Consider the following 11450-nt stretch of genomic DNA (forward strand, 5'->3'; position numbering starts at 1 on the left):
CTTGTAGACCAGGCTGGTCTCGAACTCACAGAGATCTGCCTGCCTCTGCCTCCCGAGTGTTGGAATTAAAGGCGTGCGCCACCATCGCCCGGCCCATAGTAAGTTTTAAAATGATCAATGTAATCAATTATTTAATTTTCAATAGTACCTCCTTTTTAATTTTGTGTTAAACTATGTCTTAATATTAAGTAGGGCCAGTTGTAGTCTTATATCTTAATTTGGTTACCTTTCATGGATTCAGTAAAAATCTGGAAATATCTCCCTCTAGAAGAAGGCTATTGTGATTCTAAGAGTTCATGATCCACTATAGGAGACTGAGAGCTGAGACAGGATCTTCTGAGAGCCTCTGACATTTGGTGCTATGGTAATTTGACTTAAATTGGCCCCCATAAGCTCACAGGGAGTGGCACTACTAGGAGGTGTGGCCTTGTTGGAGGAAGTGGGGACAGGCTTTGAGGTCTCTTTTGCTTCAGTTTCACTCAGGGTCCCAAGTCCATTTTCTGTTGCCTTCTGACCAAGATGTAGCCAGCACCATGTCTGCCTGCGTGCCACCATGCTCACCACCATGATTGATCATGGGCTGAACCTCTCAACTGTGAGTGATCCATCCCAATTTTTCCTAATAAGAGTTGCCATGATCGTGTTGCCTCTTCCCAGCCATAGAAACCCTAAGACAAACACCGTCTGGGTCACAGAGGTCCCTAACGAGTACACGAAAGCTTTAACAATGCCTTGAAGATATGCTGGTAACACCCAAGTTTATATGGGCTAACCTACAACCACTCCCTTAACCTTAGCCACAGAGTCCCGTTGCTCCTGAACAATTTCACCAAGATGCCTCCCGGCACTCAGGTTATCTAAACCTGGGTCCCCTGACTGACCTGATGCAATACTTCAATGAATGGCCCATCAGTGATCCAGTCACCTGTTCAGAGACAGAGAACTCACCTTAGACGCCCTTGATCTTACCTCCCATTCTAATTAGGTAATAGGTGCTGTGCTCCAAGCTAGGGCTAAAGTTTATCTTGGGCCAGCATTTTTTTTTACCCATCGGTCCACATCTTTCTGTCTGAAGCTCTACTCTTGCCTACTAAGAACCGTAAAACTCAGTCTTTAAGGAGTTCGTGGTCTAACATGAAAGTCCAACATGTAAAAAATAAAATGAGCAGGTATGGTAGTTCATGCCTATAATCCTAACAATAAGGCAGGTAGAATATTTTGAATTTAAGGCCAGTCTGACATAGTGAGTTTCAAGATAGCCTGGGCTATTCTTTTTGAAACCCTAGCAGAAAAGAGCAGTCCACTGCTAACTAAATAAAATATCAAAGCTGGAGCTATCGACATGAGAGATGAGGAAACTATCATATGTATCCAATGGGGAGCGGGAGAGGGTCTTCTTCCTAAGCAGGTCTGATGACATCTCAGAGTCCCTGTCCCCAGCTTTTCGGCTACCTCACTACACTATGAGGTGTCAGGACGTTTTTAGTCCAGGCTTGTATTTTTCATTTCCTCTTCAGCCTGTCTTCTACACAACGCTAAACCCCAAGCATGGAGACACCAGCTTGCTGGCTCCCTCTACTGTCTAGAAGGCCTCCACAAAAGCAGCGGCCATCAGTGGCCATTCTTCTCAGCTTAGCAATGTCCTTGAGTCTCCATGGTGGCTCTTTGGTGTTATTCACGAAGAAACAGACCAGCAAAGGCCAAGGTAACTCACTGCAACTACCTCAATGTTCAACAAGGTGTGGACTTGTTGGAGAAAATGTCCTCACTGTGGGGACAGGCTTTGAGGTCTCTTTTGCTTAAGTCTCACTCAGGGTCACAGTCCACTTCCTGTTGCCTTCTGACCAAGATGTAGCCAGCACCATGTCTGCCTGCGTGCCACCATGCTCCCCACCATGATAATGGGCTGAACCTCTGAAACTGTAAGCGAGCCACCCCAATGAAACAGACAGTGAACATGCTAGAATCCACCTCCACTCATAGCTACTCCCTTTCCCTGTGATCTACCCCACAGCCACTTTCCTGACCCCCTCCTTCACAGGCTGCCCAGTCAAGAAGGACTTCTGTGCTCCCCCCGGTGACAGCCATTTCTCTTCTGCTCATTACCTTGTTTTGTTTTTGTCTTTGTTATTGTTATGTTGTTGTTTTGGCTTTTTGAGACAGGGTTTCTCTATTCGAAAACTCTAGCCGTTCTGGAATTCTCTATGTAAACCAGACCAGCCTCAAACTCAGAGATTTGCCTGCCTCTTCTTCCCAAGTACTGGGATTAAAGATGTATGTCACCAGGCCCAGCTGGCCCTCATTATCTTGAACTGCCATAATCTGTTTACCTAGCTGCCTCCCTACAAGACTGGAAAGCACCCACCCACAGTAACTATGTGCAATTCTTCTCTGAAACCCCACACGTGACTCTACCGCCACAAAAGTGGCATTGACTACACCTTTACTGAAGGATTCATAAATGCTTCTAGTCTTTCTTCCCAAGAGATTAAAAACTGAACACAATATGTATCTTAACAGATCAAGACGTGAAATATCACAGTCTTAAACCAAAACCTTAAACAAAACAGGCAGTATCACAGAAAGGTAGTCTCAGAATCCAGACTCCCGGAAATGAAGTCACACCTCTAAGCCCTCCTCCAGGAAATGAACATAATCGAAAAAGGATGTTGTCATCCGAACTGGCTATGCCCCCATCAAAAAGCTGTTTCATTCTGTAGTAACTTAGCCCGGTGTGTTGAAGCTGGGGGGAATTCTGAAAGCCACACGTCAGCAATAAAACATGGAAGGCTAAGGTAAGAAGGTGCATTTACGTGTATTTAGACCCATGAGTCATAATATGAATTTTTATTCAGCTATTTGCAGGCTTTTATACATTCTCATGGGTCCAGAGAATCCAGTCATACCACAGTGTTTCTCTATCTGGGCTTTGGGCCTTCTCCCAAATCTACACAACCGAGCTCCTCATGGAAGGAACATCTTGGATCAATTTAAGACTGTTCAACTTTGAGTTATAAACTTTGTGTAGAACTGATGGCAATCATGGGTGGTATCTTCATAAAAGCACATACGTTATACTGTATAAAGTTCTGTGTCAGATTGTAGGAGGTTCATGGGCCCTCTACTAGAAAGCCCAGCTGTGGCTTGATGATCCACAAGCCAAGAGGGAAGATGCCTGAAAAAGCTGTTCCACAGAGCTTGAATCAGAGAAAGCCAAAGAAGTTCCCAGGTTGAATACTCTCAGTTCCAGCAATTTTGTGGTCTAGAACCTGAGGGCAAATGCTAACCTCAGGAACGATCCAGCTGAGTTCTGCTTTTACCCCAGATGACCTGAGATCTAGACAAAGAGTCGAAAGGCCTAAGAAAAACAGAGCTGTGTCTGCTTCTACCTCCACATGCAAGTATGGATACAACACAACCACCTCTCTCCAAACTAACTCCAGAACCCAGTGCCCCCAAGACCACACCTTGCCCAGGCTTTATGCTACTAGTATGGCCCAAGAGCCAGTAGGTTGATGATAGACCACTTAGAGCTTCAAGAGCTAGGTCACTCACTGACCTCAGCATCACACACATCAGGGACAGCAGCATTCCAACCAGACGGCAAACTGCACACAGCAACCAAGACACGGCAGAGACGCCTGCTCCCACAGCTGCCAGTGCACACTACCAAGGAGGAAGAGGTCACAGCACCCTGGGCAGTCCTGGGAGATCTGTTATCACTCAGTTCTTTTCCCTAGCTCCTCTCCAAGTGTGTGACAGATCTCATCTGATATGAACAACAGATAAATGTCATTTTCACCTTGAAATAGGCTAGAAGACAAAAGCTCAGAGAGGTTAAGGAACTTGGTTCCATTCCTATGCAGCACATAGGAATGGAAGAATCACTAAGATCTGTATTCCAAGAGACCTGTCCAGGCAGTTCTGCTTACAGCATTCTGACTACTCAGGCCTCCTTTCTCATAATCTCAGTCATACACATCACAGGGGACCCAACCTGCTCCAGAAGTCTGAGCCTTTCTGGGTCTTCCACCTCTGTGAGGTTTTTGTCATCCGGCCAAACCTGCAAAAGCCAGAGTACAGGTCTCTCTACACACACACAGGGGTTGGGAAGGGGCTGTTGAGACTCCCCTCCTGCAATACCCCATCCACTCCCAATGGTTCAGGTTCCGTGTTTGAAAAAAAAAAAAAAAACACAGAAAAACAAATTCCCAATTGCCAGCAGCAGTCAGGAGAATAAGAACGTTACTCAACAACGCCCTCTAGTGTGTCCCGGACCACAGGTGCAGCACCCAGCCACAGTTCTCTGGAGGCTCAGACCAGCCTGACACTGGGCCTCCCGGGAGGGAGGGGACAGCACAGCAACTGCCACTCAGGCACCAAGGCCTCGCCAATCCCAAGGCCAATGTCTGCTACCAGACAACGTGTCTCTGCTCCGGAGCCTTCAGCTCACAACTCCTCTCAGCCCTTACACAACAGCAGGAGAAGGAGAAGCACAAGGTTGCCAGTGTCGGGATAAACCCATGGAGCAAGAGAGTCAGGAAGAGGCAGAGGAAGAAGCCAAAAGGAGACAGGGCAAAGATAAGAACACTGAAGAATAGCTAAAGAAAAAGACAGACATGGAAAAGTGAGGCCAGGCAAATGCCCTAGGCACAGCCACCCTCTTCCATCCACAGGCTCTGATGGGTGGACACAGGAGGTGGCCAGTGGGCTGTGGAGCACCAGGCAACACCCTCCCCTCTCCTGAGGTCATTTCCCTGTACTGACACAGCCCTGACTGTGCTAGCTGAGGGAGAGGAGGGGAGAGAAAGTGAACCAAAGGCGGAACTCGCAGAGCGAAACCACTTACGCACAGTGCGGCCGGCAGCATTTCCATCCTACCTTTGCAGTCGCCACGTCGGCCGGATCCATGATCCCGGCTTGGCCTAGGGAGCAGCAGCACCATCCAGGGAGAAAAGGCAGAGTCACAAATGTCCACCCAGAAAGAGGACACCACCCCTCTGGAAGGAAGGCCAGGAGGATGAGACCTGCTTCCATTCTCCAGAGGCCCCCCTGGGACCTCCTCTGCTGGCAAGGGAGGAAAGCAACCTGGGTCTCCCAGTCAGTTGGGGAAGCAGGCAGTCTGTATGTAGCCCCACAAATGCCCATGAGCCCCAAGTCAGTCCATTTCCCCTCCCCTGCTACCTGGTCTCAGAAGGCCAGTGTGGTCTCCCCAGGCTCCCTCTGCTGGGGGAGAGGATGCAGATTAGAGGCCCTGCCCCCCATCACTGTCAGTTGGTACCCAGAAATGAGGACTAGGAGCACGTGTGGGCTGGAAGGTGCTGAACCAGTGCTGGGGTAGAAGGGAGGGCAAAGGCTTGGGTTGGTGGGGACAGGTGTGAAGGTGCAGGCACTCAAATGGAAGCAGGGGGGAGGTGCTGTGCCAGGAGGAGCTGGAGGCACAGAGCTGAGTGGCACAGCAAAGTGGAGAAGGCAAAGGAAAGGAACTCCCCCAGTGAAGCCACTCACCTTGCAATAACATTCAGACTGACTGAGGCCTACACAGAAGCCAGGGGCGGGCGGTTCACACACCGCCCGCCAACTCCACTCCCAGAGACTCCCAGCCTCTGTCTAAAGGTACATGAGAGCTGCAGACAGCGGGCTGGATCTGCAGAGGCCCCTAGCTCCGTTGGAGCAGCCTGATTGGCGGAGCAGGATGACTTCATCCAGCCCCATTCATCACTCTAGGTTTTCTGCCCAGCAGGGACAGTCAGCTCAGCTTGCAGCCACGACTGCTTCCTCTGCAGCCTTTGGAGCAAGCAGCTCGGGGTAGGCGCTATCTGTCAGGGGGCCGCTGGGCAGAGGGAACGGGCCGGTGTACTCCCAGCCTCAGGGAAGAAGGAGCATGCTGCTGACACTGCCAACAAAGAACAGAGCTCTCACAGCACCTTGCCAGTATTCAGAGGACACATCCTGTTGGCCGGAGCCAGCTCCGGCAGAAGAGAGCAACATCCCTGAGAGGACACTTGGTTGGAGGCGCTGACCTTCCCGGAGCAGCTGTAAGGTGTACTTCCCCACAGAAAATAGTATGTGGCAAAAACAGACCCAAGTCCTCAAGCATGCTTCCGTCCCCCGCTGTGGGCATTTTCTCCCCACCAGCAAGGCTCCCCTGACCGACCTAGCTGTAAGGGCATGGATTACCCTTGTGTCCAGCATGTCAAGCCCATAGAGTTTTTCCAAAAAATGGAAGCTTACAGATACACTTATGGGTCCAAGTCCCAGAAAAAAAAAAATTTAGAGGGTCAATGCAAGAATATCAGCCTCCAGAGGTCATCTCCACATAGGCTTTGACTTCTAAAAATCTACTTTTGGGCTAAGGAGATGGCTCAGTGGGTAAGGCATTTGTTGACAAACCTGAAAAACTGGGTTCAGTCCCCAGGACACATACGATGGAGTGAACAGATCTCCACACGTTGTCCTCTGACCTCTACACTGAGTGCTATGCCATGTATGGGTAAGCACAGACCCAAAAAATGTCATTTTTAAGATATAATTATACCCCCCCAAAAGCTATAGTTCTTAGAGAAATGATCTGTCTTTTTTTCCCCAACTCCTACCTTCCTCCCTAGACTGCTCAAACTCCATCCCCTAGACCGCAGGAAAACCCAGGAAGGCAAAGATCAGACATTAACTTCGAGTGGAAAAAAGGTCATGAGCAGAGTGATGACGTGTCTGCTTCCTCTCCAGCTTCTCTTCATTTTTTTTTTTTTACCTTCCTTAGTTCAAGCCCAACTGCACAGTCAGGAGTTCAAGCAGGCACAGAAACCCATGGGGCGACATACAAAGAGAATCAGGAGTCAAGGCTAACCTGGCTGGTTACAGGGAGATGTGAGGCTTCTGACGGAAGAATGCTCATGTTTCACCAATATTACCTGGGCGAGCAGGGAGACTGTGTCTATATGCTGATATATATATATCTGGCCCTCCAGAACAGCAGGCTTGTTTAGCTCAGCCTGCTCTTCTGCCTGATGGGAAGTACTCCTGACACCAAATCACCATCAAGGAACACATCAAAGTGTCCATAACCCAGCAACTGCAATCTGGCCTGCACGTCCCTGGACATCTCCTTTGCTATCCACTCCCCTGAGGAAGACTTAGTAAAAAACCATACCAATCTATGAGCCATGTAACTAAACAAGTCAATCTAAGAGCCATGAAGTCTTAACTCCATATTCCATTTTCAGGCGTGGTTGTTTGAATCAATCACAGTGGGCATAGCCCTAAAGGGGAACAGCTTTTTTTTTTTTTTAATGTTTTGAATTACTGCCATTTCATTAAAGAGAAAGCAACCCAATTTTGTTTCTCAAAACATCACCACACAAACACCATTCCCAGTACTCATCAATGCTCGGGAGTCCGGCTTAATGACCAAAGCAACAAAACTGTCGACTCTCCATTTTCACAGGACTCCATAATTTGTGTCTCCAAAATCCTGTATACCCTAGAGATACACGATCCAGAGATGATTAATCTGAGCCTTGAAGCTGTCAAGGTCACATAGTAAGTAAGCAACTGGAAACAGGACTCAACCTCTTAAGAACTGGGTGCATACCTTCCTCCACGAATCTCCTAATCCCAATTTCCCACCACTTCTCTGTATCTTCTCAGTCTGCTCCCAATTACTGAAGATTTAGAGATATCAATAAAGGCCAAGTGAGAGGTGGAGAATGTAGTTCAGTTGGTAGAATGCTTGTGTCCCGTCACGAAGCCCTGGGTTCAATCCCTAGCACCTTAAAAACAGGACTTAGTAATAATATACAGACAGCAATCCCAGCATTTAGGAGCAGGAGACAAGAGGATCCAAAGTTCAAGATCATCCTCACTACACAGCAGGTTTGAGGCCAGCTTGAGCAGCATAACCTGCCTCCCCAAATAAAAACTAACTCGAATTTACAGCCAAGAGCAGCTGAAAGAAACAATGGAAAAATAACTAGCAAGATGGCTCAGCAGGTAAAAGTACTTACACAAGACTGATGGGTCAAGTTCAGTCCCCAGAAACCACAGCGTAAGGAAAATTGTCCTCTGATGTCCACGTGTGCATCAGCGCTCATATACAAACACATCACACACACACACACACACACACACACACACACACACAGTAACAGTGAGAAATGAAATACACCTTTTAATTTTAAAAATATACAAAATGGCAATTGATCCATAATTACCTTTGAGATTTCCTTTTAAGACAGCAAATGATGAGATCAAACGTAATCAAAAACTGAATCTGATTTGGAGGAGGGGGCTTGAGAGCATCAAAAAAGTTAGCATGCCCATTTAATGAAATCTCCTGTAGCTTGACAGTGGTGGCACACGCCTTTATTCCCAGCGCTTGGGAGGCAGAGGCAGGCAGATCTCTGTGTTCAAGAGTAGCCTGGTCTACCAAGTGAGTTCCAGGATGGCCAGGGCTACACATAGGAATCCTGTCTTGAAAACAAAAACAAAAACATAAAACCGGAAGTCTCCTGACCCTGGTGTGCTGACTAATCCAGTACTCAGAGGAAGTGTGAATCCAGACAGGGAAGAACTTCCAGTGAAGACGCCTTTTTAGATAAAAAGGATCGATGATTTATTCACGTTCACTTTAGGCAGAAAAGGAGAGCAAGGACCCTTACAAAAATTCAACAACACAAGTTAAAATTAAAGCAGGAGAGAGATACATATCTTGGAGCCTGGAGATACATGTTCTTGTCATCACAGACACATAACGTGGGCAGCATCCTATGAAATGAAAGCACACATTGTGTCTTTCTTATCTGAATTGGTTGGGGTCAGAATTGTTAAGGATCTGCAAAGTGTTTCTTTTTTTTTTTTTAAAGATATTTGCTTAGACTTTCTCAGCTGAGCTTTCCTAATTCAAATATTTTTTTTAAAAAAAAAAATCCTCACCCGGGAGTAAAATTGAGGTCATTGAATAATTTTCTGTAATTCTGCTTAATTTTTATAAGCCCCTCTATGGTCATGGCTGAATCTACCAGTGGGGGGCAGGAGGAGAAGCCTTTCTCCTTCTCAGTGGGAGCACCCTTACTAGACTCCTTAAAAAATCCAGCAGCTCCGAAGCTGTGCCACTCCTCATACACCATCCCATCTGACCAGGAGCCTGACAAGCTCCCTCTGGCTTTGTGTGGCCTACAATCCTCCCTCTGAGTCTAAGCTGACAATCAAATGTGTAGATGGAAAGCAGGAAGCTGGGACCTACAAAGTAAGAAGCTCTGCTTCACCCAAACCACACAGAAACCAATTCTGTGATCGCTGAAGTCGGCCTCATTTCTCTGATGACCCAAGTCATCTGTCTACCTACTCCGTTCCTAAGGAAATATTACCAGGTACAGGGATGCACACCTGTAATCCCGTATTCCCAACACTCTCAAGGCAGAAAAAGAAGGAATCCCCACCAGCTTTGAGGCCAGCCAGCCTACAGAGTGAGTTCCAGACTAACTGGGGCTACTGTAAGCTCTGCTTCAATCCAACACATAACAACAGCAACAACCAGATCCTTCCACGCATCCCTGGAAGGCGAACATGTGTTCACAGTGTTGAGAAAGCACCTGCGTATTTCACCAGGCAACTCAGGCCTTGAATCTCAAGCGTCAGAGAGAGCGCTATCTGGTAGTGCGTGTACAGTCTGGAGGTGTGTCAGCAGGAGAGGGAGGAAGTGGTATGGGTTCCAGTGTGGGGGAGGGATATAATTCAGAGTAGAAAGAAAATTCTGAGGAAAAAAAAGAGAAACTGGAAATTATATTTAAAGGAGGAGAAACTGACACCAGGTGTGTAAGAGGCCACTGGATCCATACCTCTTGTACTAAGCAGAGAGGACTAGATAGAATTCCCTATGAAATAACCCCTCTCGCCTATGCACTTGCTTTTAAAAACAGGTTACTGAAGCTCCCTGTTCTCCAACCCATTTCATCTCGCCTAATATTCAGTGAGAGGGTGAGAGAAAGCCACCCTTTTCTAACCTTCTCCGTCTAGGGCAATTATTCTTACCAATCACTCTACCCTAGGTAATACTTCCAGACGGCCTAATCGCGGCACTTAGGCACTAAGTTAAGTAGAGGAAATGATGAAGACCCAGAAGCCTTTGGGAAGACCGGGTTTCGACAGCAGCGTGGAAGGGGATGTGGGAAGTAGAGTCTCCAGCTCCCTGAGCACCAATCTGAGGCAGAATACTGCACCTGCTGCGGTTAGAAGAGCCTTCGTGGCAGCAGCCAATGTGGTTGCTTCAAACCTAGGTCAGAGAAACGTTCCTCGCACTGCATTTTGGGAGTTGTAGTTCTGAGCCGTAGGCATTTGGCAGCCATGTTTGCACTGCTTAATTTTTCCCCGGACCGAGACTGCAAATCAGCGGTCAGATGCCCTCTCTCTAGAGTCTTGGTGCTGAGAGTAAACTGAAAAGAAGGCAGTGAGAATGGGAGAGATGCACAGAACTGAAGGCAACTTGAAAAAGCGGAGAGCCTAAGAGGTCTCTTGTAGATTCTCTCTGCTTCTAGAAGAGAGGTTCTTTGGAAGGAAGAGAGAAAGGGCCCTGGGTGTTCCCTTGCAGGTGTATGTCTGCATGGGTGACTTTCTCATCTTTTGCTTGTTAACAATCAACCTTCAGCAAAGCATTGAGCATAAGGAAGTGTTGAGACTTGAGTTTTGACCCGAACACTCACCTCTGTGTAACTTTGGGCAAATTACTTAGCCTGATTGTGTCACCATTTCCTTATCTATTAAGACAGGGATATTATGAGACCCAAAAGCATTTATGAAGTCAGAAAACACTGTAAGGGGTTTAGACATATAACAAATACTGTCGGAGTTAGATGTGTGCTTGCTTGTTATTCAGTGGTAGACCGCCTGTCTTCCCCTTCTCCAGGTAACTCCCTCCCCATGGTCCATTTTAAGTCTTTCCTGGAGCTGATGTAGGGACATATGGACAGCAGAAGCCCACTTGCTGTTTGAGGTAAGCAGAGACACTAAAGGAATAAAGCCAGGAGGAGAATTTGTGCCATGGATGCCATAGGGCACTACCAATGGTACTAGACACTAAGAAGAAAGGGCAGACCTGAAATCAAACAGGAGGCCATGGGCCTGATGACACAGGTCAGTAATCCCATCACTCAGGAGGCTGACGTGAGATTGCTGGGAATTCAAGGCCAGCCAGTAAGTTACCTAGCAAAACCTTCCAGGCAGGGGGCGGGGGAGTTGGGAACCAAAGATTAGAGATGTGGCTCAGTTGGGAGGTTTGCCTAGAATTCATGGAGCCTGAATCTGATGCTCAGCTCTGTACAAAACCCTGCATGGCCGCAGTTGCTTGTAATAATAGCCCTTGGGAGGTAGAGGCAGAAAGATCAGAGGTTAAGGATCATCCTTGGCTATATAATGAGTCTGAGGCCAGCCTGGGCTACATGAGACCCCCCCCCCCC

General features: G+C 47.5%; 1 protein-coding gene across 5 annotated transcripts in view; it reads right to left on the reverse strand.

The window, feature by feature from the left end:
• The window catches only part of Gramd1b (GRAM domain containing 1B), a 237937-nt gene that overhangs the window by 89260 nt on the left and 137227 nt on the right, over positions 1-11450 (reverse strand). The window contains exons 1-2 of one of the 5 annotated variants that reach the window (XM_026779544.1): positions 5509-5585; positions 4882-4925 (exon numbers count right to left, since the gene is read on the reverse strand). The exons of 3 other annotated variants lie outside the window; for them this stretch is intronic. The gene's annotated coding sequence lies outside the window, so the exon portion shown is untranslated. Of the gene's footprint in view, positions 1-4881; positions 4926-5508; positions 5586-11450 lie in introns of those variants that run through there. One more of the 5 variants, XM_026779543.1, reaches the window with a different exon arrangement.

Source organism: Microtus ochrogaster, chromosome 5 (genome assembly GCF_000317375.1).
Source record: "Microtus ochrogaster isolate Prairie Vole_2 chromosome 5, MicOch1.0, whole genome shotgun sequence".
NCBI classification, from domain to species: Eukaryota; Metazoa; Chordata; class Mammalia; order Rodentia; family Cricetidae; genus Microtus; species Microtus ochrogaster.